Consider the following 17,609-nt stretch of genomic DNA (forward strand, 5'->3'; position numbering starts at 1 on the left):
CTATCTGGACCATGAAAGAAAAAATGTGGGTTCAGTGTCCCTTTAAAGCAACTTTAAACCTAGAAAGCTCAATTGAGCTTGAACTATGGCTGCACTATCATGCAGCTACACTATTGCTGGTTAGTAGTTTCAGATATTCTGCATGTGGTAGTTAAAGGGACATAAAACACAATTTTTTTCTTTCATGATTTAGAAAGAGCATGCAATTTTAAACAACTTTCCAATTTACGTACTTTATCTAATTTGCTTCATTCTCCTGATATCCTTTGTTTAAAAGCATACCTAGTAACTCAGTAGCTGCTGATTGGTGGCTGCATATAGATGCCTCATGTGATTGGCTCACCCATGTGCATTGCTATTTCTTCAACAAAGGATATCTAAAGAATGAAGCAAATTCGATAATAGAAGTTAACTGGAATGTTGTTTAAAATTGTGTTCTCTATGTGAATCTTGAAAGGATGTTTTGGGGTTTCATGTTCCTTTAATGCACCAGACCATTTAGGATTTGAAATCGGATTTATTTAAAGGGAGAGTAACACCAAAATTAAACTTTTATGATTCATATATAGTATGCAGTTTTAAGCTACTTTCCATCTTACTTTATTATCGTATTTGTGTTGTTTTCTTGGTATCCCTTGCTTAAAGGGACACTGTAAGTAAATATTTTCTATGCCTGTTACTAACTAACTACCCCAAATACGCTTTTTATCAATAGCATTTCATTAACATATCTCTACCGTATATCAGAAAACTTGCCTGCAAATTTAATTGTTTTCCAAACCCACTCCGTGGGTATCCTTTGCTCTGTACCAATCCGTTTACAATACCTAGGTTTCAAAATGGCGCTTTAAACACAAAGTTATTGGTTTAAGTATTTTGAACACGCAGTGCTGAAAATAGTGGGCAGGATAACGTGACATCATCGGCGAATAAAAGATATAACTTTTAGAACGTTATGAAACTTCGTTTTGGAGAAAATATAGGTCAGTAGGTTTTAATTAATGTTTATTAACTTTAATATGTTAGTTGTTTAGCTTAAAAATTATAACAGAAAGTAATCCTTTAAGAGCATGCCTACGTAGGTCCAGGAACAGCATTGCACTGCTGGGAGCTATCTGCTTATTGGTGGCTGCATATATATGCTTCTTGTCATTGGCTCACAAGATGTGTTCAGCTAACTCCCAGTAGTGCATTGCTGTTTCTGAGCTTACTCTTCAACAAATGCTAGAAAGCAAATAAGATAATAGAAGTAAATTGGAAAGTAGTTTCATGCAATGCGGCCGATTTATCAATACATATCATATCCTTCAGGCATCGCTGAATGCATACGTTGTCGGCATTTACATTGCACAAGCAGTTCTGGTGATAGCAGGGGGTGTCAATCAACCGATCGTATATGATCGGCGGATTGATGTCGTAAGACCACTACTTCTTAACTTCTGTTTCCGGCGAGGATGAAGGCTTGCGTGGAAACAAGGGTATTTGGCTCCATTCGGGCCATGATAAATCAGCCCCTCTATCTGAATCAGAACACATTTTGACTGTCCGTTTTAGACAGATAACTCATTTGTAGGTCTTGTTTTTCCCCCCCAACCTATATCTGCCCAGGCTACAGTCGTTTTAATTTACTTTCACAACATAGAGTGTGGTACACTGATTTGTTTGTACCTCTAACATATAAATGCAAAATTAGTAAGTTTTGATAACTTTTGAAGAGACATAACCAAACCTAAAGGTTAATGTCCTCTCCCTGCCTGTCCCAGATAACATTTGTTAGTTTTTAATTACATTCTCCCAGCTGAGAAATGTTTGGAATCTCTTATTGCAGATACTCAAAGTTGCTCCTTAATGTCTCGTACTGATATGTAGTTGGCTCTAACATAATGACGTGAGATTAAAGTATCTCTGCATGGTGTGGCATGACACTACATGGCGGGATTATACACAAAATACTATTTAACAATGAGTAGGCTCTTAAGTGTTTTTAAACGGCTGGAAGTCAGATAATGCTTTTCTATAAATGTAAATTAGAAAAGCAGAGTTAATTATGTTAAAGTCAATATATGTTACAAGTTAAGAACTTACCCATTGGGGATTGTCTTGGCAAAGGGAGCGACCTTCTGCTTCTTTGCTTCTAACTGTGAACGGCTTTTTGTACCATATGAAAATGTTTTATGCAGCAAGAAATACAATATATTGAGCTGATCCTGAATTGGTATTATTAGAACATCAACCACATTTTGGCAACAGTGGTTAGTGGTAAGTTCTTATATGATGTAATATAGCTACAATCTAATAAATTGGTTAGGAGCAATAAAAAAACTAGACAGTTGCAAAATGTATTGAATCAAATAAATATCTACATTCAAAATAAATGCTTTAAAATCTTTAAAACTTTAATTTTGTAAGTAAAATGAGCATTGCTTTGTAATTCTGGGACACATCCCTTAAAAAGCCTATTGACTGTTCTTCGTCTTTTCTTCTTTGCTACAGCTTGTTACTAGGGACACACAAAATCAGCTCTTGCACTTACTAAGCATTCCCTGTGAAACATTTTGGAGCATCTCTTGGACAGTGAAAACATAAAAATTTTCAGATATAAATAAGAGTAAATAAACTATTTTTGTCAAGTTATTGTTTTACTCTGCCTAATCATACATTTTGGTTTAGTTTACAAGTGGAGTGTAATTGATAGCACAGGATGCCTTATTCTTTGCACCAGGTCCCATCCCACACCCACCCTGGCATCCTTTAAATATAGGTGTTCAGCTAGAATTTTTTTTGGAAACTTTAAGATGCTTTGGTTATAATTTTTAACCATCGACTTGTAATACCAGATTGTGCTTTCTCATTTGCGCTGCACTTGTAATCTAGCCCTATATGTTTATATTTAATACTCAGGGAGGCTCATTTAAAGGACCAGTAAATACAGTAGATTTGGATAATCAACAAATGCATAATAAAAAGACAATGCAATAGCTCTTAGTCTGAACTTCAAATGAGTAGTAGATTTTTTTCTGGCAAATTTCAAGTTATGTCTATTTCAAGTTATGTCTATTTCCACTCCCCCTGTGTCATGTGACAGCCGTCAGCCAATCACAAATGTTTATTCTCGCACATGCTCAGTAGCAGCTGGTGACTCAAAAAGAGTAAATATAAAAAGACTGTGCACATTTTGTTAATGGAAGTAAATTGAAAAGTTGTTTAAAATTGCATGCTCTATCTGAATCATAAAAGTTTAATTTTGACTTTTTAGTGTCCCTTTAAAGTAATTGAGTAATGGAATTGTATCTTTTGTTGTATTATTAGTAGATCATGGGCACAGTGGAGGGGCGGGTTGGAAAGTATTTCATTGGCAGAGATGTAGGACAATGTATTGCTATTGAGGGCTTTCTGTTCTTTCTAGAAGCTAAGGAAAGACAACAGAGGGACCGAGGGTCAGCAGATGGATCAATAGTGGAACTATGTTTGAGGAAAAAGAGTCTTGAGCATAGGCATTTGTGATGCATTGCAGTAGGGACAGATTGTAGCTTGGGAGACCAAAGAGCGTAAAGTTGCAATATTCAAGATGGAAATAAGTTAGTGAATTAAAATTTTGAGGGTCGAAGGCAGTCTGTCAGAATCATTTCAGCTTACCAGATAAATTGGTAGCCAAGTTTCTTGAGTTATCACAATGCTATATCTTATTATTTCAACATAAAGCTCCAGCAAAAGGATTTTTTGATGGTTAGCTATATCTTTTCTAAATAGAAACTGACACATTCAATAGCCCATTCTCACCTCTTAAAGTTACATGATAGCTCTATTCATGTAACCTTTTTGTTCACTTGGTAAGGGAAATGCTCATTTGTATGTGTGACATTCACTTTCTGTCATCACAAAATACCCACAACACAGATCTTGGCCGGATTGACACTTCAGGATACCAACAGATACCTATACATATGTAAATGTGTACCCTGTTGACTGTATACAGCCTCTCCCACAAGGATGAATGCAGGTTTAGGTGCAAACTTAAAGACTGGAAATAACAGTGAAATAATCTAACAGGTGTCCCGGAAAGACCTTCTGAGGGCTTATCAAGTGCAATCACTGATAAGATTTCGGCTGCATAGGGTAAATAGGGCTTTTTTTTCTAGCAACAAAAAAACATTTGTGAGTGCGAGAATCAGCTGAAATCATACTATTGTAATCATACTAAATTAAAAAGTTGCCTTTTCGACCCGAAAAACACCTGAAAACACAGCTCCGATAGATTGTGATTAAGGCCTTAGTTGTTTTTTGTGTGAGGAAGTGATGGATTTTTAAGATATGTTAAGGTGTAAAGATCAGGGAATAGCTAAGGACTTAATATAAGAAAATTCTGAATTACATTTGACCCCAATCCATCAAGCCTGAGGGGTTGATATGATACAGAGTATTGAGATTTGGGGAGTGAAGATATTAGATGAAGTGGGGAATGGAAGATGCTCAGTTTTAGAAATGTTGAATGTTAAGTAATAAGAAATCATACAGGGTAAGATACTAGGCAACTAATTACACAAGTTAACAAGGAAGAGGATATGTCTGGAGCAGAGAGGTAGATTTAGGTGTCATTAGCATACATACAATATTAAATCCCACATAACTTCACTGAGGAACCTAGAGATGATGTGAAGACTGAAAAAAGGAGACCTAGAACTAAGCCTTGATACACTCCAAAGGAGGGTAGTAAAAGCAAGGGGGATTTATCAAAGAATATTACACTGATGGTGGTCAGGATGGAAGACAAGAACTCGAGAATTGTGTTAGAAATGCCCATGGCTTTGGGGGGGGGTGGGGGTAAAGTAGAGGATGGTCAACAGTAACAAAGGCTGCAAATAGGTCTATGGTTGATAGCAAGCTGTCTGAAGATTGTTAGTCACCTTGGCGATGTCAGTTCAGTGTTAAGAGTGAAAGCCACATCGCAAAGGTTCAAGACCAGAAAGAGTTTGAAGAGGGAAAGTATGATGTTTTTATATACAATCCTTGCTTAAGGATTTTTCTTTTGTGTGTGTTTGAGGGATGATGGAAATGTGTCAAATTTAAAGGGACAATAAACCCAAAATTTTACTTTTACGATAAAGAGTATACAATTTTACTCAACTTTCCGTTTTACTTCTATTATCTAATTTGGTTCCTTCTCTTGGTATCTTTTGTTGAAAAGCGTACTTAAAAAGGAGCAGTAATGCTTTACTGGGAGCTAGATCAATGCATTGGGTGAGCCAATGACAAGATGCCTATATGTGCAGCCACCAATCAGCAGCTAGCTGCCATTAGTGCATTGCTTCTCATGAACCTACCTAGGTATACTCTTTATACCATGTGCATTTAGAATTAGATAATAGAAGTAACTTGAAAAGTAATTGAAAGGAGGGAGGTAGTGATTTGGAAGGAATAAGATCAAGGAGAAATGTGAGATGCTGACCTTAGTTGTTTGTAAGAAGTAAATGTTGTGGTGGGAGGGAAGTGATGAGATGTTAGGTGGGCACAGAAAGGGTGAGAAATGATGCTTAGGATCACATGGCAGAGATGATAAGTAGTATGTACACACAACGGCACCATTAAGGCAGTCTCCCAGTTGAATTACATACAAATTATTACATTTTGTATATAGTTTTTAAATAATGTTTATTTTTGATTGGGAGTGGTGCTATGCATCTAAAACAATACTACTGTTGTGCGGAAAAATAAATGACAAATAAGGATGCTATTTAAGCACTCTGTACCCAGACCTATAGAGGCAGACTGAATTTTATAACATAACATTTATTTAAAACCTTTAAAATATGGGAACATTTAATAAAATATAGGAGATTCAGTGTATCATAATATCAAGCTCCCCTTGTTAAATATGCAGTAATATATGTGTCATTGAATCTGTATTAAGATTATGAATAGGAGTAATTATTATGGAATCAATCTTAAAGGAACAGGAAACAGCAAACATTTAATTTTTAGATAGATTAGATAGAACAACTTTCCAATCTACTTCTATTATCAAATTTGCTTCATTCTTTTGTTATCCCTTGCTGAAGGAACAGCATTGCACTACAGGCAGCTAGCTGAACACATCTAGTTATTCAAGTTGCTACTATAATCTGGGCTTTATTGCCCTGTACACTATTGATCTCCTTCAATTAAAATGAACCCCATAAATTCCATGCAACTCCGCTGACGTGTTTCTCCCTCACAGGCTTTATCAAATACGGTGAGCCGCCACTTCATGGGGATAAATAGGATGCTAAAAACCAGATGTTTCACCTATTCGTTTGTGATTGGATGATCCATCAGGATCATCTGATTACAAAAGAGTAGGCGGAACTTCCAGCTTTCGGCATCCTATTAATCCACGTAAAAGTGGTGGCCTGCCATATTTCATGAAGCCTGTGATGGAGAAACGCGTCAGAGGATTGTGTGGAATTTATGGGGTCCATTTTAATGTATAAATATATATTTATATGTATATAAATGTATGAATATATATATATATACACATATATAAATAAATGCATAGGTATATTATATATATATTCAAAGAGATATATATGTTAATAAAGTTGTTCCGATAGATCCCTATGTAACAGCACTTTTAGCCTTTTTTTTCTAACACCTGACATCTCTAGACTTTGACCCCTTATAACTTGTGAAATAATATTATTAAATATTGTTTCTTAGACAGTGTTAATATGAGTTTACATTGTATTTGTGATGTGTTTTGTGACACATTTTAGGTTCACGCTATGGTTAACAGCTGCTTTTCAGAAGAGGTGTTAACCAACAATACGCAAAATGCGATGTGCTTTATATTTACAGAGGAGTAAGCAGTGTTACAGCTCATTTTTGTGATTTTTAACTTCTCTGGAGAAAGATGTTTGGATATTGATGAAACTGGTCAAGCTTTTTTTATGGAAATTTGTGCTATTTTATTCTTGTTTTAAGTAAAGCTGGATTTTTATATTGAACGATGTTCCAGTCTTCTTTGAATAAAAATATTTGAAACTCATAGATCATCTGTGAGTATTTTACTTTTAGAGAATCATTCAATTTATCAGCATGGCACTATTTCTGTTCCTATTTTTTTGGGGGGTTGATCCTTTGGAAACTGAAAATACGGATGCTAAGACTCCCAGAGGACAACTGCACTGCCATGCTATTATCAAGTTTGCTAACACGGTGAAGGAGTGACCGGGGCTGGCAGCATTCACCTTATCAGGAAAGTGGTATTATTCCTGTTAATTCACCCAGTTTTTTCTGTAGAAAGTAAAAAGTTAGCATGTGAGCAGTGACTATCTTCGGGACTTTGGATAACGCAACCGTGCTAACTCCCTCTCCTGATAGACTTCTATGGTACTTGCAAAAGAAAGCCTTTTTATTTATTGCTTGCGTGCTAACCTGAAACCATGCTAGGCCAACTGCGTTAAAGCCGAAGGTGCATTAGGAATACTTGAAATTCCTATGTTCTTTATTTAGAAGAAAATTTTATTTTTATTTTTAAATATAGTTTTCTACATATATCTGTATACATTTTTGTAAAATATATATATACCTATATATTTATATGAATATATATAGATCTACATAGATAGATAGATTATAGTATATACAGACAAGCCCATTTATAGACAACCTGGCTCCCAGGGCACAATTCCAAAATTAAAAAATTATGTATTCTAGTGGGGGCCATAGAACACAATATTTTTCTTTGTTGTATTAAAAAACAACACACTACACAAGGAAAACAATAACCTGAACAGCAACCAATATTTAGACTAGGTGCTGCAAAACCTTGTGAACTGATCTGAGGGCTTTCAGTGCCCTCCACTAATATTGGCATCCTTGGTAAATATGAGCAAAGAAGGCTGGGAAAATGTGTCTTCATTGTTTAACCTTTTGATCTTTTGTTCAAAAAATACACAAAAATACGCTGCTCTCATGGATATCAAACAATTGCAAACACAATACAGGTCTATAAAAAAAAATATTTGTTAAATATATGTGTAGCACAATTATTGGCACCCTTTAAGTCAATACTTTGTGCTACCTCCCCTTGCCAAGATAACAGCTGTGAGTCTTCTCCATAATGCCTAAAGAGGTTGGAGAATACATGTCAAGGGATCTGAGACCATTCCCCCATACAGAATCTCTTCAGATCCTTTAAATTTCAAGGTTGACGCTGGTGGACTCTTCTTTTCAGTACAACCCACAGGTTTTTTTATAGGGTTCAAGTAAGGGGACTGGGATGGCCATGGCAGGACCTTGATTTTGTGGTCAGTAAACCAATTTTGTATTGATTTTGATATATGTTTTGGATCATTGTCCTTTTGGAAGATCCAACCATGGTCCATTTTAAGCTTTTTGGCAGAGGCAGTCAGGTGTTCATTTAATTTCTTTTGATATTTGAATCCACAATGTCATGTTTGCTAACAAATTTTCAGGTCCTCATGCAGAAAAACAGCGCCAAAACATTAAAAAGCCACCACCATGTTTAACCGTGGGCATGAGGTAATTTTCCATATGGCTACCTCTCTGTGTGCGCCAAACTCACCTCTGGTGTTTATTGCCAAAAAGCTCTATTTTGGTTTCATCTGACCATAGAACCTGATCCAATTTGAAGTTCCAGTAGTATTTGGCAAACTAAAGATGCTTGAGTTTGTTTTTGGATGATAGTAGAGGATTTATACTTGAAACCCTTCCAAACAACTTGTGGTGATGTAGGTGACATCGAATTGTAGTTTTGGAGGCTTTATGACCCCAAGATGCAACTAACTTATGCAATTCTCAAGATGTGATCCTTAGAGATATTTTGGTCACTCGGACTGACATTGACATTGCAGTATGCTTCCTGTACAACACCACTGGCCGGGAATTTTAGAGGGAAGGAAAGGAGAAGAGGGCTCTGAGCCAGACACAGCAGCTCATTTTCATTAGATCGCTGCTTCCAAACCTTTATGTAAGCTTTTAGCTGGCAGATTAAAATCACCTTGGGCATGTTTGCCTGGGTTGATTGACAGCCTCTACTAGTGCACGACTGAGCTAGCGTGAACAAGGGGCAGCATTGCACAAGCAGACTTTTTGCAATCCCAACAGATTGGTTCACAGAAGCAAACCCTGTCCGTTGGGGTTTGTTAAAGTGATGGTAAATCCTAGGATTTCTGAAACACTAGGATTTACCATTGAAACAAATAAAAGGGACTTTCATTCATTAAGTATAAAATACTTTATGCTGAAAGCTCCTTTATTTGTTTGCAGCGTTTGCCACACTGAATTGCTAAGGTAGCCCACGGCAGAACGCTAGTTTGCTGAGAGGTGACGTTTCCACCTCTTAGCCAATAGCCGTGCAGGATTTCAACCCACCAGTTGATTAACAACTAGCAATTTTGAATATTTGTGGAATTAATAAACGTAATTAAAGCTCTCATTGTTATGATGTAAATATAACATATATAACCATAGCAACCCGGAAATGAGTATTCTTTTGACTTTTTTTTAACTAAATCTATGGGCTAGATTCATAATCATTTTTGAAGTTGCAGAGGGGTTTCATAAAGACAAGATCATGGGGCTGATTTATGAAAGTGTGAGCGGACATGATACAATGTAGCGTATCATGTCCGCCGCACAACAATAAATGCCGACAGCATACGCTATCGGCATTTATCATTGCACAAGCAGTTCTTCTTCTTGTGAGCTGCTGGTGCAATGCCACCCCCTGCAGATACAGCATGGGGTGTCAATCAGCCCGATCGTATAGGATCAGGTGGATTGATGTCCTCAGCCTCAGAGCAGGTGGACAAGTTATAGATCAGCGGTCTTTAGACCGCTTCTTCATTACTGCTGTTTCTGGTGAGCCTGAAGGCATTCGGAGCTTGATAATTCAGCCCCCATGTCTGAATTTCATTGAACATCACTTTACCAATGTATTTCACTATTTCATTATTGGGCTTTCCTGCCAATAATGTCTATAGTTGCATATGGGGCCTTTTAGATGATACCTTGCACATCAAACATGAACCACTAGCAAGGAAATACATTCATTACAACTACACTTAAGAAGCATGCTTGCAAAACAGTTTATATGTCTAATTGTATGCACAAATCATGTGGAAATAGCAATGATTCTATTCTTATAAAGGGTCAGATTACAAGTGGTGCACTAATAATATAGCAGGACGCGATAAACAATGCCAAACCTGATATTGTAAGTCCGTGGTGAATCAGATTTACCAGAGAAGGTTTAGTGTGGCCAACACCTCTGTAGTGCACCCATTACTTAGAAAGACTGTGCTAGGATGTCCCACAGTTAGATAGAATGTGCTAGTATTTTCCACATAGGAAAATGCATATTGGCAATTTTATTCCAATCCACCCTTTCCCACACCCAGTAGATTTAAAAACTTTTTTGTAAGATGCTAAAATTCTTGCCCAATAAAAATGTATATGAATTTAACCACATGATCCTACATGCAAATTTCTTAAAAAGCAGATTGTTAGTTCACCTTTTATCCAAGTTTCATCCTATCCCCTGCTACAGTTAGGGGTTGCCAGCTGTCCTTCAAAAAAATACTGGACAGTCAGCAGATAATGTGGGGAGGGGGGATTGGAGTAGGAAAAAAGCATGCAAATTATTTTAGATTTTTATAAAACAAAATATATAGACATATACAGTGACTGTATTTATATACATTTTGTTTTTATTAAAATAATTTGCATGCTTTTCCCCCCTAGATGTGTATATATATATATATATATATATATATATATATATATATATATATATATGTAATACATATATAAATGTAAAAAATATATATATACTGATAAACAGATACAGGTATATAATATATATTTATATGCACATACACTAATATACAGGGAGTGCAGAATTATTAGGCAAGTTGTATTTTTGAGGATTAATTTTATTATTGAACAACAACCATGTTCTCAATAAACCCAAAAAACTCATTAATATCAAAGCTGAATAGTTTTGGAAGTAGTTTTTAGTTTGTTTTTAGTTATAGCTATTTTAGGGGGATATCTGTGTGTGCAGGTGACTATTACTGTGCATAATTATTAGGCAACTTAACAAAAAACAAATATATACCCATTTCAATTATTTATTTTTACCAGTGAAACCAATATAACATCTCAACATTCACAAATATACATTTCTGACATTCAAAAACAAAACAAAAACAAATCAGTGACCAATATAGCCACCTTTCTTTGCAAGGACACTCAAAAGCCTGCCATCCATGGATTCTGTCAGTGTTTTGATCTGTTCACCATCAACATTGCGTGCAGCAGCAACCACAGCCTCCCAGACACTGTTCAGAGAGGTGTACTGTTTTCCCTCCTTGTAAATCTCACATTTGATGATGGACCACAGGTTCTCAATGGGGTTCAGATCAGGTCAACAAGGAGCCCATGTCATTAGATTTTCTTCTTTTATACCCTTTCTTGCCAGCCACGCTGTGGAGTACTTGGACGCGTGTGATGGAGCATTGTCCTGCATGAAAATCATGTTTTTCTTGAAGGATGCAGACTTCTTCCTGTACCACTGCTTGAAGAAGGTGTCTTCCAGAAACTGGCAGTAGGACTGGGAGTTGAGCTTGACTCCATCCTCAACCCGAAAAGGCTCCACAAGCTCATCTTTGATGATACCAGCCCAAACCAGTACTCCACCTCCACCTTGCTGGCGTCTGAGTCGGACTGGAGCTCTCTGCCCTTTACCAATCCAGCCACGGGCCCATCCATCTGGCCCATCAAGACTCACTCTCATTTCATCAGTCCATAAAACCTTAGAAAAATCAGTCTTGAGATATTTCTTGGCCCAATCTTGACGTTTCAGCTTGTGTGTCTTGTTCAGTGGTGGTCGTCTTTCAGCCTTTCTTACCTTGGCCATGTCTCTGAGTATTGCACACCTTGTGCTTTTCGGCAGTCCAGTGATGTTGCAGCTCTGAAATATGGCCAAACTAGTGGCAAATGGCATCTTGGCAGCTGCACGCTTGACTTTTCTCAGTTCATGGGCAGTTATTTTGCACCTTGGTTTTTCCACACTCTTCTTGTGACCCTGTTGACTATTTTGAATGAAACGCTTGATTGTTCGATGATCACGCTTCAGAAGCTTTGCAATTTTAAGAGTGCTGCATCCCTCTGCAAGATATCTCACTATTTTTGACTTTTCTGAGCCTGTCAAGTCCTTCTTTTGACCCATTTTGCCAAAGGAAAGGAAGTTGCCTAATAATTATGCACACCTGATATAGGGTGTTGATGTCATTAGGCCACACCCCTTCTCATTACAGAGATGCACATCACCTAATATGCTTAATTGGTAGTAGGCTTTCGAGCCTATACAGCTTGGAGTAAGACAACATGCATAAAGAGGATGATGTGGTCAAAATACTCATTTGCCTAATAATTCTGTACTCCCTGTATACATTTATAGTATATATGAAGTGCCAACTTAGGTCTGCATGTTATCTCCATTTGTATTCCTCTCTCTTTTTTATGTGACTGTTGCTCCATCAGCCTCATTAAAATTACAAACTGATAGCCCTATAATTACTGCTTCAGATCCATAATCAAGCAGAATTCAGTAGGTGTTCCACATGTTGTCAATTATAAAAAGGTGTGTACCCTTTGTATTAAGTCCTCAACCCCTCCTGTTCAAATTTATACACGTGTGTATATATATATATATATATATATATATTATTTTTTTTTCACACACACATATATATACACTACTACAAATGAAATCAATAGCTGAATTGTGTGTGTGTGTATATATATATATATATATATATATATATATATATAAAATATATATGTCACTCTCTCACTATCATACCTTAACGATCTGTTAAGGTATGATAGTGAGTAACTGTTAATTTCCCAGGCTTGCTCCCAAAGTCTCTCAGGCTGCAAGCTGCAAGTTAAATCAAAACCATCACTGACAGCCAGACTGCTTGACTCACTCCGTTGAAAGTTTTAAAAGAACAGACAGCACCAGTGCTGCACTCGGTGACATCAGATACCACGCCTACCCCAGCTGGCACTGTGGCACACCACCTGACTCACGTCCACTGATGACACTAACGCTTGGACATACACTCACCCTGGCTGGCTCAAATAATCTAACCTCAGTGCCTTACTCAGTTGCTACTGCTCCTGCTACCGCACTGCAACACGTCACACCACCTAAACCCACGGCCATTGATGATTTAAAAAAAAAGCAGAAGAAGTGTCCGGTTGTCTTCTATAAACTTTACCAAATAGAAAATTAAAATACCGGACTGTCCGGTCTAATACCAGACACCTGGCAACCCTAGCTACCGTCCTTTAACTGGCTTCCAGTTAAGTCATAAAAATACAAGTTCTTGGGCTCTATTTATACAACTGCAGCTATTTATAAAACTGCAGATTCAGCTTGGAAGTTCAGCAGGCTCGAAAACTCTTAACCTCTCTGCAGTCTCAGAGGTTGCAGATGTCAAACACCCTGGACCCATTTTGTCTGGAGTGGTTTCAAGTCCTGGTTTTGTGCAATTGGTTGCACAGGGTGTAGGGCTGCTGAAGAAAATTATTGTGCAGTGGTAACTTCTGGCAGATAATGCTGCCTCAGAACCCCTCAATGATACTCATTCTAATGCTCCTTTTTATTTATTTCAGTATAGTTCTTCCTACAACTTACATTATTCTCAATAAAGCCACAGAAAAGCCCCCTCACAACAAGAAGTTTATTTTCAAATTATTGCCTTGTGTGCCTGGAATTGTTTGTGCTTAGTTTCTTTAAAGGGACACTGAACCCAAATGTTTTCTTTCATGATTCAGATAGAGCATTACATTTTAAGCAACTTTCTCATGTACTCCTATTATCAATTTTTCTTTGTTCTCTTGCTATCTTTATTTTAAAAGCAAGAATGTAAATCTTAGCAGCAAGCCCATTTTAGGTTCAGCACCATGGATAGTGCTTGCTTGTTGGAGGCTTAAATTTACCCACCAATAAGCAAGCATAACCCAGGTTTCTTAACCAAAAATGGCCCTATGCATCACATTCCTGCTTTTTAAATAAAGATAGCAAGAGAACGAAGAAAATTTGATAATAGGAGTAAATTAGAACGTTGCTTAAAATTGCATGCTCTATCTGAATCATGAAAGAAAAAAAAATTGGCTTTAGTGTCCCTTTAACCCCTTAACGACAGACAACGTATTGGGTATTTCCTCTAAAAAAATACAGTTAACGACCAAGGACGTACCCCGTACGTCATCGGTCTTGGAAAGCGGTGGAAGTGATCCTGATCGCTTGCAGCTGCTTTCTGGTTATTGCAGTGATGCCTTGATATTGAGGCATCCTGCAATAACTCTTCTTAGCCATCCGATGCAGAGAGCCACTCTGTGGCCCTCTCTGCACCGGACATCGATGGCCGCAATCGTTGGTGGGTTGGAGCCGATGTGGGAGGTGGGTGGGCGGCCATCAATGAGTGCTTGTGGTAAGAGGGGGGCGGGATCACCAGGGGGTGCGCACGGACGGGAGGTGGCGGGCGGGCGCATGCACGGGGCAGGAGCGGGTGGGAACCGCTGCACTACAGAAAAATGTAATTGTAATAAGTGGGAGAAAGGGGGGAGGGTAGGGGTAAATAAAAGATCTAAGGGATCTGGGAGGGGTTGGGGGGTTGGTCTTTGGGGGGGATTTTAAAAGAAATTTTATTGTAAACTGGGTACTAGCACTGCAGACAGCTGCCAGTACCCAAGATGGCTCCCAATAAGGTAGAGGGGGAGGGTTAGAGAACTGTTTGGTGGGATCAGGGAGGTTGGGGGCTAAGGGGGGATCCTACACAGCAGCATATGCTAAAAAAAAACTTTTATTTTAGTACTGGCAGACTTTCTGCCAGTACTTAAGATGGCGGGGACAATTGTGGGGTGGGGAAGGGAAGAGAGCTGTTTGGGAGGGATCAGGGGGTGTGATGTGTCAGGTGGGAGGCTGATCTCTACACTAAAGCTAAAATTAACACTGCAAGCTCCCTACAAGCTCCCTAAATAACCCCTTCACTGCTAGACATAATACACTTATGATACGCAGCAGCATTTAGCGGCCTTCTAATTACCAAAAAGCAATGCCATCCCAGAGAAGTATTTACAACCATTTGTGCCATAATTGCACAAGCTGTTTGTAAATAATTTCAGTGAGAAACCAAAAGTTTGTGAAAAAGTGAACAATTTTTTTTATGTGATCGTATTTGGTGGTGAAATGGTGGCATGAAATATACCAAAATAGGCCTAGATCAATACTTTGGGAAGTCTTCTAAAAAAAAATATATACATGTCAAGGGATATTCAAGGATTCCTGAAAGATATCAGTGTCCCAATGTAACTAGCGCTAATTTTGAAAAAAAAGTGGTTTGGAAATAACAAAGTGCTACTTGTATTTATTGCCCTATAACTTGCAAAAAAAGCAAAAAACATGTAAACATTTGGTATTTCTAAACTCAGGACAAAATTTAGAAACTATTTAGCATGGGTGTTTTTTGGTGGTTGTAGATGTGTAACAGATTTTGAGGGATCAAAGTTAGAAAAAGTGTGGTTTTTCCATTTTGTTCCTCATATTTTATAAATTTTTTATAGTAAATTATAAGATATGATGAAAATAATGGTATCTTTAGAAAGTCCATTTAATGGCGAGAAAAACGGTATATAATATGTGTGGGTACAGTAAATGAGTAAGAGGAAAATTACAGCTAAACACAAACACTGCAAAAATGTAAAAATAGCCTTGGTCCCAAACGTACAGAAAATGGAAAAGTGCTGTGGTCATTAAGGGGTTAAGGGCCTTTTAATCTCAACTTAAACATCACCTCTTCAAAGAGGTATTCAAGTATGCCTTACTTACTTATTTTATCACCATGAATACAAATATACGTATGCTATTATCCAGGTTCTAATAACCAGATAAGTTATTCAGCGTACATGTCCACTGTGTTCTGAGTGTATTTGTACTCTGAGAACTTCAAAGTGCTGTGTACATGGACAGAGCTAAACTAAGATACACAAATTTACTCACCTACTGAAGTGTTACCATATTGAATATAGAGATGAAGAGGTTTCTATACAGATTTGATCAGGAAGGTCAAAGACCCATTTGTAGATCTCTGTAAAAGAAATGCGCCTAGATTACGAGTTTGGTGTTAGCCTTAAAAAGCAGCGTTGAGAGGTCCCAGCGCTGCTTTTTAATGCCCGCTGGTATTACGAGTCTGACAGGTACAGGTGTACCGCTCACTTTTCTTCCGTGACTCGAGGCTACCGCAAATCCCCTTACGTCAATTGCGTATCCTATCTTTTCAATGGGACTTGCCTAACGCCGGTATTACGAGTCTTGGAAGAAGTGAGCGGTAGATCCTCTCCTGTCAAGACTCCTACCGCATTTAAAAGTCAGTAGTTAAGAGTTTTATGGGCTAACGCCGTAACATAAAGCTCTTAACTAAAGTGCTACAAAGTACACTAACACCCATAAACTACCTATTAACCCCTAAACCGAGGCCCCCCCCCCACATCGCAAACACTAAAATAATTTTTTTAACCCCTAAGCTGCCGACCGGACATCGCCGCCACCTACATTATACTTATGAACCCCTAATCTGCTGCCCCTAACATCACCGACACCTACATTATATTTATTAACCCCTAATCTGTCGCCCCCAATGTCGCCGCAACCTAACTACACTTATTAACCCCTAATCGGCCGACCGGACATCGCTGCCACTTTAATAAATGTATTAACCCCTAAACCGCCGCACTCCCACCTCGCAAACACTAGTTAAATTTTATTAACCCCTAATCTGCCCTCCCTAACATCGCCGCTACTATAATAAATGTATTAACCCCTAAACCTAAGTCTTACCCTAAGTCTAACCCCCCTAACTTAAATATAATTTAAATTAAACAAAATAAATTTACTACAATTAAATAAATTAATCCTATTTAAAACTAATACTTACCTATAAAATAAACCCTATTATAGCTACAATATAACTAATAGTTACATTATAGCTGTTTTATAGCTATTTTAGAATTTATATTTATTTTACAGTCAACTTTGTATTTATTTTTACTAGGTACAATAGTTATTAAATAGTTATTAACTATTTAATAACTACCTAGCTAAAATAAATACAAAATTACCTGTAAAATAAATCCTAACCTAAGTTACAATTACACCGAACACTACTCTATAAATAAATAAATTAACTAAATTAAATTAAACTAATTACAATTAAATGAAATAAACTAAATTACGAAAAAAACAAACACTAAATTACAGAAAATAAAAAAGAATTAAAAGAATTTTAAACTAATTACACCTAATCTAATCCCCCTAATAAAATAAAAAAGCCCCCCAAAATAATAAAAATCCTTACCCTATACTAAATTACAAATAGCCCTTAAAAGGGCATTGCCCCAAAGTAATCAGCTCTTTTACCTGTAATAAAAAAATACAATACCCCCCCAACATTACAACCCACCACCCACATACCCCTACTTTAAAACCCACCCAATCCTCCCTTAAAAAAACCTAACACTAACCTCCTGAAGAT

The sequence above is a fragment of the Bombina bombina genome, chromosome 5 (assembly GCF_027579735.1).
Source record: "Bombina bombina isolate aBomBom1 chromosome 5, aBomBom1.pri, whole genome shotgun sequence".
Lineage (NCBI taxonomy): Eukaryota > Metazoa > Chordata > Amphibia > Anura > Bombinatoridae > Bombina > Bombina bombina.